Here is a 14,702-nt window from a genome sequence, read left to right on the forward strand (position 1 = left end):
CTTCTAAGTTTTGATTTATCGTGTTCGCATTCCCACTCATTTCTGACCTGCTGCTACTGCGGGCTGGTTAAAGTTGCTTAGGAGTTGTGTCTGTGACGTCCGTAGACATCCGTCATTAACTTCTAGATCCTGGTGTTTCCCCCACTGTCCGAGAGCAACTCCTGACTCTGTGAGGGGCTTCTGCGTGGCCCTCCCTCAGCTCCAGCACTCAGTGCTGTCTTCCCAAGGGCTCAGTGAGTTTCTGCCAGCATCCTCCACCACCTCCTGGGAGCCTGCATGGATTTTGTGGAGGGCTGAGGGACTGAGAGTCGTGTTTGCCACATTCCTTCAATCCGGTCCCATCTGCTCTGTAACAAGCTGCTACTCCTCTAAGTCTGCAACAGGTGGCTGGACTTCTCTGGTCTGAGGTCTGGGGTACCATCCCCCTCCCTTGTTTTTCCTTGTCGATTATAGTAAGTGCTGGGGGGGGGGCGGGGCAGGGCTTAGGCACCCATGTACGTCCTGCCCAAACTCTGGTACTCTGCATCATCTCCATTCTTCAACTTCCATCCTTACAACTCTGTGAGGTGGGTGTTGTTACAGATGAGGAAACTGAGGCACATAGAGGTGAGGTCCCCCTGCTGTGAGTGTCAGAGCTCTCTGCACCGAAATCACCTCCTGGTTCCCCAGACTTCGTGATGTTGCTCGTATCCCCTGCAGGTGATTGGCTGCCTGCAGGGTATTTTAGGGATGTGGAAAGGCATTCCCCAGAGGCAGCCCCAGCCCCGATTTCTTCCCTCCTTGTTCCTGATGCCCCTTCTAAGCCTTTCCCTGGAGTGGAGGCTTTCAGGTGCCAGAAGGAGGAGACAGAAGATCTAGCAGAAAGGCACGGTGACTGTCCCCGCAGCAAGCTGAGGTCTCCACAGCCTTAGAGGATGTGGGGGGTGGGAGCTGTGCTATTAACAGAGCACAACTCAGAGCAATGGGAGGGGCGACTGTTTGCTCCCGTAACCAACCACAGAAGGGGCAGGGTGTAGGGGACCTCTGAGAACACCAGATCTAGGGGCTCAGACGCGACAAGAGCCCCTCTTATTTTTACCAACCCTCTGTGAGTTTCCCTGCCTGCGGCTTTCTCTGTCTGGTCCTTTTCCACAAGGCAGGGCTCACCGGCCACCTGTAGCCCCTGGTGGGCTTAGTCTTAATGGCTGGGACACCAGGAGGAAAGGGAGCCCCCTTCATCGAGGGCAGGGGTGGGGACCTGGGGCCCAGCAGCAGTCCTACTTGAGATCTCCTTTGGATGGCAACAGGGAAGGGGAGGGAACAGGTGTCTGCAGACCTAGACAAGAAGGTGGGAGGCCTGGGCGGCAGAGACAGTCTCCCCAACTCCCGGCGACGGCAGCCCGGGCGGAGCGGGGAAGAGCGGATTTGATGGCGGCGCTCCGTGCGGGTTACTAGCCGTGCAACCCCGGGCGAGGGCCTTTGTGTCTGCTGCCCACGCGAGGAGGCCTCTCTCACCCGGTGACCTTTCTTACTGTTAGATTTTCGGAAAGGGAGCCAAAGGCAACCTGAACCCCTTGGCCTCGTCCTTCCTTTCAGGAACACCTGCAGGAGTTGCCATGGCAACAGGATCCACGGCCCGGGCTCTTCACTTATTAGCTTCTCACCGGCTGTTAACTGCGGGGCTTCGAGTTGTGGGAGCCGGAGAGCTTTACCAGGGAAGGGTAATTGCTGGGTAAGGTCAGCACTCTTGGTCCCGAAGGAGGAGACCTGGAGAAGTCCTGTCCCCAGGGATCGGGGTCTCTGGAATCAGTGCCGTGGCTCAGGGCCCCCACCCTGTGGGATGAGCTGGCAGGCGGGATGCCCCTGCCCGCCGGGTGTGCGGAGAGGCTGGGGCTGTGCACTCAGGGTGGCGCTCTTCATATTCTTCCCGTACAGCCCTCTCCACAGGTATCAAGGCCCATCCCCAGCCTTGGATTCTCAAAACAACAGGGCGAGGGAAGTACTGTCATCCCCACTTTCCAGATGAGCAAACGGAGGTGAGGACAGGGTCACCTTGCCTCTCAACAGAAGGGTGGGGATGGAAACTGGCTATTTCCCTCCAGATCCCTGCCTCTGTTCCCTGGCCCTCCCACAGTTGTCACGACCACCTTGGCTTATCCAAGTGACACTCACAGACCGGCTCTCATCTCTAGGGTCAAAAAATGGGCTCGATGAAGCTTTCTGTGAAATACCTAGATATCTTGCTTCTGATGGAAAAAGACACGTGAGTGTCATGGCCTGTTCAACTCAGGCCGGATCAGTACCATAGTCGCCCTAGGAGGGGGCCTCTGGGTGGTGACGACGTGGTCCCCGCAAGCAGATGCAAGGTGGGGGGGGGGTGCTTGCTGTGAAGGTGCTTGGAGCAGACGCTGGCCGCTGCAGAGGACTGGGGAGCGCGGCCCCAGATCTGGGGGGAAGGGTTTGCCGAGAAAGAGGCTTCTGCCTAAGCTGCGCTATCGTTCTGCCCTCTGCTCGGTGGGCAGAATCTCTTTCAGTCACGGATTAAGCAGAGTCATCAGGTGGGTCCTAATGCCCTTGCTGACTTGGACCTGGAATCTATCTCTCATTGTCACTTTGGTCCTGGGTTAATGGGCTGTGGGGAACGCGGAGCCGAATGTGAGGTGGACTTGCTCCCACAGAGCTCACACTCAAGGGGGAAAGATGCCTTTGGAGGCTACTTCCCAGATAGGGCACAAATTAGAGCAAACTTCTTAGCTCGGAGGTCCAGTATCCTGTGGGTTAATGGATGGGCTTCATGAAGGGGGCGCAGGGAATCCACGAAATTGCATGCATTGTTACTCCGTGTGTGTAAGAGAGAGAGAGGAGGAAGACGCCCATGGCTTTCTCTGGGTTCTCTGAAATCCAGCAACAGTGGATGAGAACCTTTCTGAGGGTGACGCAAATGGCTGGATACAGAACTGGAAACACCAGCATTGCATCCTGTATGTAGAGTGTGTGCCCGGCACACGGCCCGTGCACGGAAAGAAGGCTGCGGCAGTCACACGGGTTAGCTTCACACACAGATACCTGAGGAAAACAAACAAGCTTTGCCACCCTCTGCCAGGGGACCTGTCGCCCTGCCTGTAGGAGAGGTCCCACCCCACCCCCACCCCACACAGCTGCTATTCCGGTGCAAACAATGGTATCCTTCTCAGCATCTCTGCCCTCCCATGGAGAACCTAGGCTGGCTGGGTTCAAGGGAACAAAAAGACCTCAGAAGGCAACATTTTTAAGGCAGGAAACGGTTGCTTTTTATGCTTGTCAAGCGTCTAGTGAGATTCAGAATAAAACCCACCACTGCGAAAGAGAATATGAAATAAAAGGAGCTTTTATTACCCTGGATTCTGCCTTGTTCGAGATACTTACCTTTCCATCGTGAAACATAAACCTTCTGTGCATCTTGGCAAGAAGAAACGCCCGGTGATGAGTTGCTGTGGATTTCTTCTCATAGACCATCTGGGCGACCAAGCCGGGATCCGCAGGAATGCTTACACGGTGGGAAAGGGGCAGAGAGACGCCTAAAACTTCTCCTACAGTCACTTTTATGCGCGTATGGCAATTCCTTCTGCAGGAAGAAGAAGGAAGATCTACTGCGTCAAGAAATGCAGAGCCTTGCGAATACCGTGCCATAAAATGCAGCGTCCGGAACACGGCCCAGCTTGGAAGTGGGTGGCCCTGCCGTCTGGAGTCGTGGTGGGACATTGCCTGCTCCTGGGTTCAGGAAAGGGGCATCTAGTGCCGCTCGAAGCCACCAGGAAATGGCACCAGCCCCCCGGGGACTCACATGGAGTGTGGGAAGGGAGGCCCCCCCCAGCCGCCAGGGGTTGGTAGTCTTAGAAACACCCCACCTTGGAGGAGACGGGAGCCTCGATCTCTCTCACTTGACTTTGGTCCTTCCAGCTCCCCTCTTTCCTGTCACATTATCTGTCAGGCCTCCAGACAAAGGAGTCCTCACTTTCTTAAAAAAAAATGCTGTCCATCCCTTGTTGGAGATAAAGGGGACAGGAACAAACAAGGAGTTATTGAGCCCCTACTAGGTGCAATTCAAGCTTTTAAGGGCTCGACATACCTGTTTTTCTCTAGAACTTGAGTTCATTCTGGGAGTCAAAGAGTTTCATCCTCTTTTTTTTGGTGGAAAATGGAATATGAGAGAGACCAAGTGCTGGCCCAAGGATATTCAGCCAGTCAAGTGACAGCCCCCCAAGCTGGTGCTTCTCTGCTATATCATATTATGATATTTTAGAAATGTAATTCTTCTTCAGCAGCAAACGTGCGATAGCTTAGAGCGCTGGAAACATCCTCAGGAATCACCCAATTCAGCCATCCTTTAGCGTGGGGATCCCTGAGAATGGAAGGAACGTCTTCTGTTGAAGTGTTTTCTCCCTAGCTCCACCACCAGATAGACTGGGTCACTGGAATTCACCTGCCTCCCCAGGCCTGGTTCCCTCATGGCGTCCACGGGTGAAGGGCTAGAACCCAAGGGAACGGAAGGACAATAGTGAGTGCAGGGTCAGCTGGCGACTCCGTTCTCACTTCTGGTGGCTTTTAGGGCTAGAAGGTGCTGAGTTGGTACCAGACCGCGCTCAAGTCTTATTCAGAAGAGACAAAAGCTTTGCTGGGTAGAGCAGTTGTTCCACAAGTTCTCGCCGAACGAGCCTTTCTACCAGAAAGACGGTGCACAGCGAATGAGAATCAAGAGGATTCATGGCCCCAGATGCCAGCACCCGACTCTCCCAACCGGAAGCTCTCGGTGGAACTGAGGCCGGCTGCCAGAAGTCACAGCCGAGAAGCCGACCCCGGACGCAGTGCCTGTGTAGCCCCAGCGAGACAGAAGGAGGAAAGGCACCCTGTCCAGCTCGGCATCCTTCTCCCCACAGAGACTCCGTGCACAGCCGGCAACCTTGCTCCAAGCCCAGCAGTGAGCTGGGGATACCGTGTCCCGAACTCCTTTCCATCTGTCAACCTCTTTAATTAGGTAGGGGATTTCTTGGACTGTCGCCGGACCTAGAGCATACCCAATATATCATTTTTCGAACTTGGAATAGACCAAGATAAAAATATGCCAACTTGCAAGCCGATATAACTAGCCTGGCCTTGATGCTTTAAAATAATCATTACGACTGAATGAGAAGTTTGAGTAATAATCTGTGCACCACGTGCCAGAGCTGGCGTGATCTGCTCCACGGCACTTTATTTCTATCCAGGCTTCAGAGCGCCAGCACCAAATACTGCAGTCTGCACCAAATGCTACCAGCCTCAAGAGTCCTGTATTTCCAAGCCCCTAAAATCTTAATGATAACACACATCAGTACAGCATTTTTTAGTTTATAAAATGCTTTTATGGACATTATCTCGTTTAATTTATGGCTTACCATCTCCTGGAACTCACAGCCTCCCTATAAAAAATTATCTTCATTTTACATAAGAGTTGGCCGAGAGTTCGAACGGTTGAGGGAATTTCCCAAGGTCGCGGAGGTGGTGATTGGCCAAGTAAATCCTGGCGTTTGGGTCTTTTCGTTCTGTACCCCGACACTGTGTGCGCCTCTAAGAGCCATGCTAGCAGATGTTAATGTGTTAGTTGAATGCCTTTTGTGATGGGGAGCTCCCTCTCGGAGGATGTCAGTGTATTATTGAACAGCTCTGATTGTTGGCAAGTTGAGGCAAAAGTTGCCACCATATAAAACCCGCTCGTGGATTTCCACGCAAAAGCAACCAGTGGGTCAGCTCTCCCACGAAGTGGCTTCCAAAGGGACAGCTCCACTCTGTGAATGGCTACCTCAACGCACATTATGCCGTTTCTCCTTCCTCATCTTGCTTTGAAAAAAGCATTTTACCGAGTATTTGGGTGAAAGAAGCTGGACTCTGCCCACAGCACATTTCTAAAGTGAGACGGGCAATGTCAGTGTCACCGACCAAACTCACGCATCTGGCTGATCCCCATCAACAGGTTTCTGCCCAGAATTGACATCGAGCTAACTGGGCTGGAGCTTCTGAATTTCTATCTGCCCTCGATTTCAGAAATCATTCTCCATACTTTTTCTTACCTGAAGTGGCTCCGAAAAATCCTGGCAAGGTTTTTTCAGTCTTGCTCTATAACCTGTGTGGGCCTAGAAACTCCCTTTAACCGTGTTTCACGTATTCCGTCCCAACTGGCTGCGGATCTCAACCCTGACTTCTGTCCCTCGTGCCTTTGCTTCAATAAAGACGGTTCTGGTGGGCGAGGTTGGACAGGAAGGGAGGAGCTGGAAGGGGCCCACTCTCTTGTAGCTGACTGGACCCGGCTCAGAAGGAAATGCTTTTCTTGCTATAAATTGTTAGAAAGAAAGCCACAGGCCCAAGATGGAGTCACTTGACCCCCAGGACAGCAAAGCAAGACTTAATTGCAGTCTCAACCTCTCCAGGCAAGAAATTTTAAGCCGGTCAATCTGGAATTTTCTGGTTGGCACCAATGAGGTAATCTGTCACGTGGGCTCTCTCCATCCTCTGAAGGAAGATGAGGAGATCCCCCCCAAAAGACCCCCTTCCCTTCCCCTTCAGGGAAGGTGATGTTGCCTGGAACCCTCTTTTCTTTCGCTAACCCCTTCATACCCTGCCCTCCTCCCTGTGAAAACCATCCATTGGTGCCCCTCTGTGGAGCTCCCATCTGCTTGCTGGAGGGAATGCCGTCCGCTTCATGAATCGCTTAATAAAGCCGATTAGATCCTCAGATTTACTCAGCAAAACGTAATTTTTTTTAGCAAAACATAACTAGCAGGACCCTTTGTTAGAACAGACACACTCCAGGGTGCCTCAGAAGAGGCCTGCCAGGGGGTTGCCGGGCAGGCTCAGTCAGCTGAGCGTCCAACTCTTGATTTCAGCTCAGGTCACGATCCCAGGGTCGTGAGATTGAGTCCTGCATTGGGCTCTGAACTGAGCATGGGGCCTGCTTCAGATTCTCTCTTTCCCTGTGCCCCTCTCCCCAGCGTGCGCTCTCTCTCTCTCTCTCTCTCTCTCTCTCTCTCTCAAATAAAAAATAAAATTATTTAAAAAGAAGAGAACTGCCAAAAACTTGGATCTTGGGGAGCCAAGGGAGAGCTAGTGGGGAAGGCCTCACTCTCGTTCTGGTGCACGATATTTGGCTCAGCTACAGACTCACTGGGGTGGACATCTCTTCGTTCAGACTCCTAGGAGAATCGGATTTGCTCCTCCTCGCTCTGGAGCCAGTAGCCTCCTGGGTCCTCCTCAGGGGAGATTCTGTTAGCAGGGGTTTGGGCACCAGGCTGCTGACTCCTGTTCTGTGAACCTGGCTCATGGCCTTTCAGCCTGTTCAGGGCCTTTGGTCAGCGAAGTGAACATCTACACAAGAGTGTCCCTGTGCTCTAGGGTCCTGGGAACTGACCAGATGTTGACGCTGTCTTCTGGCTATAATACAAAGCTTTTACCTCCTGATAAGAGTTCGGATGCTATCTGAAAGCTGACATAGGAGGAAACTGAGACCCCAAGAGGTCACCTGACTTCCGGCAGGTACGTAGCTTGTAAGCTGGAGAGATTGGACCTTGAACCCAGACCTGTCTGATTCTTGTTCCCTTGTCCTTTCCCCTGTACCCCGTGCATGCCCTCTGAGCTCCCACACCCCACTCAGCTGCCTGCCCCCCTTCATCTTATAGACAGTTATAGAGAGTCCTGCCCAAGGCTGTGTGCAGTGATTTTGATGGGCTTGGCTCTGAGAAAGCCTGTGCCCCTGACCCCCCTCCAACAAGGCCTAATGAGTAGTCTTAGAACCTTAGGATTAAAGTTTGTGGCTCTAGTCCACCCTAAAGGATCAAGGGGTTCGGTAAGTGAGGAGGGCTTCCTAGAGCAGGGGTTTAGGGCAAGCTGGATATAAGTTGCTTACCAGGGACCATCCAGGCAAACGCTCCCAGATACAAACCAAAATGCTCGATGCCAGGTTCATCTCCCACGCTCAGGAAACCATACTGATGGGCCACAGAGCTTGGGATCTAAGAAGGTTTTCTCTTTCCTACAATGGGAAGATTAGCCATGGAAGATTCTCTCTGGGTCATTTCATCTGATTGCTGTGAACTTACATAAGGAAATAAATCTCAAATCTCTAGGCTACAGGTATTCTTATTCTTAATTCTTTCTTTTCTGTATATCTCCCATCAGTTGTGATGAGGCCAGGATTTCAGCCGTCTTGCCATCCTGCTGAGGCTGCAGTTACAGGCGTGAGCGAGGCCTCAGCCACTGCTGTCCCATGGAGCTGCAGCCCCAGGGCTCACACAAGTCAAGCGTCCTCTCCTGTGTGGCTTCTCAGGATCAGGTGAGACCCCACGTCCGGTAAACCTCCAGCACCCCCTTGCCTGAACATGTCCCCAGTCCTGTACTCGCAAGTGCTGCCCTAGACCTGGAATGTTTTCCTCTTCGTCTCTGTCTTGTTCTCCAGAATTGAGGTGATGTTTCACCTGCTGGGAGCTTGTCTGGACACCCCCAGACTGGGTTTAGGGCCCTGCCACTCACCTTCCCCCAACCTGGGTCTTTGTGGCGGGGACTGTAGTCACCACAGACATCTGCGTGTCCTTCACTACACAGGGACTCCTCAGTGGCAGGACCTGAGTCTGTCCGCCCCCTGAGTCCCTGGAGCACGGCACCACACAGTGAGGGTCTCCGGTTGTGTCATGTTAGTCCCCCACCTCAGGCTGGTTCCCAGGGGCACAGAGAGCAGGCATGAGGGTCCTTGCCACCCCTCCCGCCCCTGGCACAGAGCTGGGTGCCAGGAGCCTGGAAACACACACCTTCACCTCTGCCTTTTTCATTCTTTTTCAAAGTCGGTGTTTAGCCTAGCTTCGGGCCCCAGGTAAGATCTGCCAGATTTCTCCCGGTCTGAGGCTGCTGTCTTGTATTTAAACTCGACAGGAGACCCAGGAAATGAGTTGTTTGCTCCTAATTCGCTCATGAAGTGATGTGATAATTATGTCTCTCAACGTGCCAGCAACCGCCCTGTGTTTCGGGGCTACGGATACGGGAGGTGATGGGTACAGGCAGGGCACAGAGCTGCCTTGACGACGCGGAGAGAGGGCAACTATCTCCGGTGTGTTCTGAGGAATCAGGCCGTGTCAGGCCCTAGGCGGGAAGCTGGCTGACTACAAGCCCCCTACTTTTTCCTATTCTACTGCCTTTATTAAACAATGAATACACCGGAAGCAAAGCCAGCAGCCGTGGGCTGCTGGGACGTGTTGTGTCATGGCCGCACAGTGAGCCTCTGCCTTGGGAGGGGGGGCTCTGGAGGGCCAGGCTTGTGTCCTGGCCTCCCGTCTGCCGCAGCACCTGCACCCTGCCCCACCCAGGGCATTTGCTCAATGTGGGCTTTCTGAATGGAACCCTAGTCGAGTCGGTAATAAAACGGGTGCAACACAGAAGCCATTCCATTAGTAAACAAATCTTACCTTTCTTTAACTAGATTTGGAGATTGCCAAGAGTTCTGAGGGAGTGACGTTTTTGACAGTTGGGTCTGTGACAGGCTTTCCTGGGATGAGTTCTGGAAATCGCCTTGGTGCACACGGCTCTGGAAGTTTTGTCAAGGCAGCTGGGGTAGAGGGGCGCTCCTGGCCCGAAGCCACACTGCCTGATGTGTGGAATGCATGCTATGGTGTCATGTGTGCCCAAGTGCGGGAGAGTGAGCATGGGAGCCCCGGGGCCAGGCAGTGAAAGACATGACAGTCCGACCAAGGGCAGCTGGAGGGGCAGAGCCACCACTGGCAAACCTCTGACGGGCTGCAGAGAAGTAGATGCAGTCCTTGTGGCCCCAGTGGCAAGACGAGGCCCCTGGATGGAGCATTGAGCCAATGACCTCAGCTCCCAGACTTACCCATATTCTTTTTTGTTTTTTTAAGTTTATTCATTTATTTTGAGAGAGAGCGTGAGCATGAGCGGGGGGAGGGGCAGAGAGAGAGGGAGAGAGAGAATCCTAAGCAGGCTCAGTGTGGAGCCCAAAGCGGGGCTCCATCCCAGGAACCGTGAGGTCACGACCCGAGTGGAAATCAAGAGTCGGATGCTTAACCGACTCAGCCACCCAGGCAACACCCCCCTTACCTTTAAAAATTTTTTTTAAAAAGTTTATTTTTGAGGGAGAGAGAGACAGAGTGTGAGTGGGGGAGGGGCAGAGAGAGAGAGGGGGAGACACAGAATCTGAAGCAGGCTCCAGGCTCTGAGCTGTCAGCACAGAGCCTGATGCGGGGCTTGAACTCACAGTCCATGAGATCATGACCTGAGCTGAAGTCGGACGCTCAACCGACTGAGCCACCCAGGTGACCTCCCCTTACCCTTATTCTTAAGTTCTTTGGCTTCTCCCAACTTCAGTCCTCCTCCTGATGTTCAGTTGACTCGCCCATTAAACTATAAGAGCCTCGGGATCAAAACTTCTCTCCGTTCATCAGCATTGTGTCTTCCTTGCCTTGCGGTATGAACACAGTGCACAGTCTGGGCTCAGAGGCCTGGACCAGAGCGTCACAAACATCGGTCCATTGCAGAACCACTGGCTCCCCAGGCTCAGATTCCCCATTTGTAAAACGAGGGTCCTAACTGACTTCACAGGGTGGCTGTGGCCTTAAGTGAGATAAGGAATCCTAGAAGGGTGCTGAACACGTGGCCAAGCTCTGCGGGGGGCCCGAAGGAGTAGACAACGGTGGGCTTCCGGAAGCTTCCGCTCTCTTTGAGGTGACAAGACACACTCTGAAAGCAGAAAACCACCGTGCGCACATTTCAGCGGAGGAAGCTGTGTGGAGGTAATCTGTGGCTCACTTTGTTTGCTCCCCAGAACTAGTGCTCAAAAATTAGTTGCTGAGGGAGGGCGGGATGAATATTTGGGTTTCCTTTTCTTGGCCTCTAGGCATAAAACCGATGAGAAAAGTGGAGAAATGGTTCTTCTGAAGTTCCAGCGCTTTCGCTCTTCTCATCAGTGTGCCAGATGCAGGTTCAGAAAGTAAAACAAAGGTGCTCTCGAGAGATCTGGACACGGGGTGTTTACTTCCGGCCATGGAGGGTTCCTCACCCTCTCCAGACACAGGAGGGCGAGGCTGGAGAGGAGGAAGACAGGGAGCTTTCACAGCCCACCCCCCAGACAATGGGAGGTAGCGGCACAAATAAACCTGTATTTGGAGCTTTTAGCAAGGCCTCCCGGGATGACTCACACAGCAAGGGCTGGCAGATGTCTCCTCGGAAGGGTAGGTGGCCAGTGAAGCGTCCCTCACGTGTTTGCCTGTCAGCCTCGCCGAGGTGAGCATCTTTAGCTCTTCAATAAATTGTCCCTCTGTGGCAGTAGCGGCTGAGCGCTCCCGACGTCATCTGCGGGAGCCTCATTTGGTTTTAATGGGGATGCGTTTCTGGCTGAGAAACTCACATGCCCGTCCCGGCTGTGACATTCATTTTGCTGCGGTCAGCCCACACACCTGTGTCTCCAGGCAAAGCCAAGTGCGCCCGTTCAGGTAGGCGCTGACAAACGGCCAGGCCCTGTCTCTCTCCGCTGTTCCGTTCTCTCCTCCCTGCTGCTGTGTCTCTGGGTTCCCCTGATTTTTAGCACATGTGCTGAGTGTCTAGAGGCTGGCGGTTGAGGGTGGTTACCTCCAGAACACGAGCCTGTCACCTTTTCTGAATATTTTCAGTGCTGAAGCATACATAGCCCAACACATGGCTGGAGATGAATGGATATTCCATATGTAGGTGATTCCGGATTTATTCTCCGACATGAATTCGGTGATTGTAAATGTCACAGCCTCACACTGGCTTTAAATATGTTCATGACTTCAGAGTCCACGGGAATTTGAATTTCAAGAGCTCGTTATTTCTCTTTCCAGGAAGAAAAACAAACAAACATCCAGATGTAATAACATCTGGGTTTGTGCGATGCCCGACTCAGTCACGTCGGACACGAACCCTCTCCGATACCCACCAGCCCCTTTCTTGTTGGGGAAAGAGTGTAATCTGGTAAAGGGAACCCTTGGGCTTGTGATGAAAAAACAGACTCTGTGGATAATCGACAATATGCCAACATTATACATGAAATGTCTTGGTTCTGTATCAAAATGAGTCTAGCCTTCATAAAACCAACTTGCAGACGCTCCTCCTGCTTCAGTTTGAGGGGCTAATTGAAATTACTTAAAACGCAGTGATGTCATCCCAAGCCTCTAGAACATGGAGGTAGAAGCGGACGAAGGGGGGGGGGGCGTGCCCCCAGCCTAGCTGGAATGGGGAGGAAAGAACAGTGAAGTCAGAGGCCTGGGCTTCCATCCAAGCTATGCCTCTCTCGTGGTATATTCTGGATGAAACCACAAGTCTCTCTGAGCCTTTCTGTTCTCATCTGTAAAATGGGAGCAGCGATCCCTACCTCGCCAGTCACCGGGATTCACTGCGCCCGCACGCGGGGGAGTGTTGAGCTCAGAGAAGACACTGTACAGGCAGGAGCTGAGTCTGAAGCGAGGGAAGTTCACAATAGTGAGTTGTACCAACTCAAACCTCCAAATTGGAGAGACTGACAGAGGGAGAGGGTGAGAAAGAGAAATAAGGAGGGAGGAAATGAGGAAATAGGAGGAAGGAATAAGGAATGAGGAGGGAGAAATCAGGACCAAAAAAGAGCTAGCCAATGGATCCAGGAAATCCCCAAGAGGGAGATTTCCTCCAAAAGAAATATTCTGCACAGAAATAAAACCACGTCAGATGGCACCAGAAACAATGGTCCACATTTACTGAATTCTTACGAAATTGCCAGACCCTGGACATTTGTCCTGGAGAAGAATCCCCGGTCTACTCCTGGCTACAAGCGAAAACTTGTGGGCTTCCCTAAGAAATGTTCTATTTTCTTCTTTTTTTTTTAATTTTTTTTAACGTTTTATTTATTTTTGAGACAGAGAGAGACAGAGCATGAACGGGGGAGGGGCAGAGAGAGAGGGAGACACACAATCCGAAGCAGGCTCCAGGCTCTGAGCCATCAGCCCAGAGCCCGATGCAGGGCTCGAACTCACGGACCGTGAGATCGTGACCTGAGCCGAAGTCGGACGCCCAACCGACTGAGCCACCCAGGCGCCCCAGAAATGTTCTATTTTCAACCTTAATGTAAACGTGTTCTACAACTTAATACTCAAAACAATGCTAGTTAGTAGGACTATGTCATTAAATGCTTTTCATGTACACTTTCACTTCCTGGATTCTCATGACTACCTTTTAGGTCACAGTTAAAAGTTGAGGGACAGAGACACCCTGTCCTAATGACCCCATCCGGCCTTGTCACCCACAGTCATATAAGATTCCTGCTGAATTTGCCTTTGGCTTACTGGTGACATTTCTGAAATTTAAAGATAATAATTCTTCCTCTTTGAACAGTGCTTCCTGATATCTATCAAATGCTTTTCCGTACAAAAATTTCTATCCAAAATTCTGAACAAGTCCCCATGAGGGAGGTATTATTCCCATTTGCAGATGAGAACCCTGAGCCTCCTAGAGGTGAAATGACTTGTTGGAGGTCACCAAGTGGTAACGGTCGACAGTGCTGAGAAACTTCACGCTCCCTTCCCCTTCCACTGTGTGCCAGTTACAGGCACTGTCAGACAACCCCCAGAGTGTTCTGCCCGTGGATCCCGTGGTCAGGTATTTGGAAAGGTCATAGCAGGAAGGGCTGTTTCTGCTCCATGTTGTCTGGGGCTCCAGCTGGGAAGACTGGAAGACTGGGGTGATGTGACAGCTGGAAGGTAGAATTATCTGGAAACCCATCCCTCGTCTCACGTGGAGGCTAGCTGTTGGTGGGAGCTCTGCGAGGGCTGGGGGTCAGGGCATTTGCATGTGGCCTCTCCATGTGGCTCCTTGGGCTTCACAGTGTGGTGGCCGGGTTCCAGGAGCAAGTGTCCAAAAATGAGCTGAACACAAGTCATATATCACCTTCGTGACTTCACCTCGGGAGCCACATGGCGTCCCTTCCACCGTAGCCACAAACCTACCAGATTCCAGGAGGGGAAACAGATCTCTCCTCTCCATGGGAAGAATGTCAACGTGACATTATAAGAAGGGCAGGTGGGGGGCACCTGAGTGGCTCAGCCGGTTAAGGGTCTGCCTCAGGTCAGATGTCAGCTCAGGTCATGATCTCATACTTTGTGGGTTCGAGCCCCACATTGGACTCTGTGTTGATGGCGTGGATCCTGCTTGGGATTCTCTCTCCCTCTCTTTCCCTGCCCCTCCTCTGCTTGCTCACTCTCTTTCTCAAAAATGAATAAATGTTAAAAAAAGAAAAAAGAAGAGCAGGTTTATTGTGGCTTGTAAAACACAAGCTGGCATGCACTCTAATACCCCTGCTATTAGTCCTGAAGGACTGCTTGGGGGCCAAGGACCCTTGCTCGGTTTCCGGGGAACGGTTCCTCTCATGCTTCCGTTTCACAAATGGGGCTAACAAATGGTCACCGCAGCAGGCAGCAGGATTCTCTGGTTTCCAAAATGTCTCTTTCCTGCCTAATTCCACAGAAGATTTGAGGTGGCTTTCCATACGGCATGCACACACACATACACACACCCCACACAGAAGATCAAAAACCACACATACAGGCAGAAAGTAAAACACACAGCAACTCACACTAAAACCACACTTACTATCTTAAAATCATACCTACACTACTTACACACAGGGTCAAGCTCTGAGCTTTCTGGAAGTCAAGGCAGAAGGGCCAGGC

At 52.1% G+C, this 14,702-nt stretch overlaps 1 long non-coding RNA gene across 1 annotated transcript; it reads left to right on the plus strand.

The window, feature by feature from the left end:
* The first annotated feature begins 7,039 nt into the window (after positions 1 to 7,039).
* LOC123384611 lies at positions 7,040 to 12,780 on the plus strand. The gene is made up of 3 exons (XR_006595978.1): positions 7,040 to 7,521; positions 8,164 to 8,317; positions 10,588 to 12,780. It is a non-coding gene; the product is annotated as an uncharacterized LOC123384611 (long non-coding RNA).
* The last annotated feature ends 1,922 nt before the right edge of the window (positions 12,781 to 14,702 follow it).

The sequence above is a fragment of the Felis catus genome, chromosome A3 (assembly GCF_018350175.1).
Source record: "Felis catus isolate Fca126 chromosome A3, F.catus_Fca126_mat1.0, whole genome shotgun sequence".
NCBI classification, from domain to species: domain Eukaryota; kingdom Metazoa; phylum Chordata; class Mammalia; order Carnivora; family Felidae; genus Felis; species Felis catus.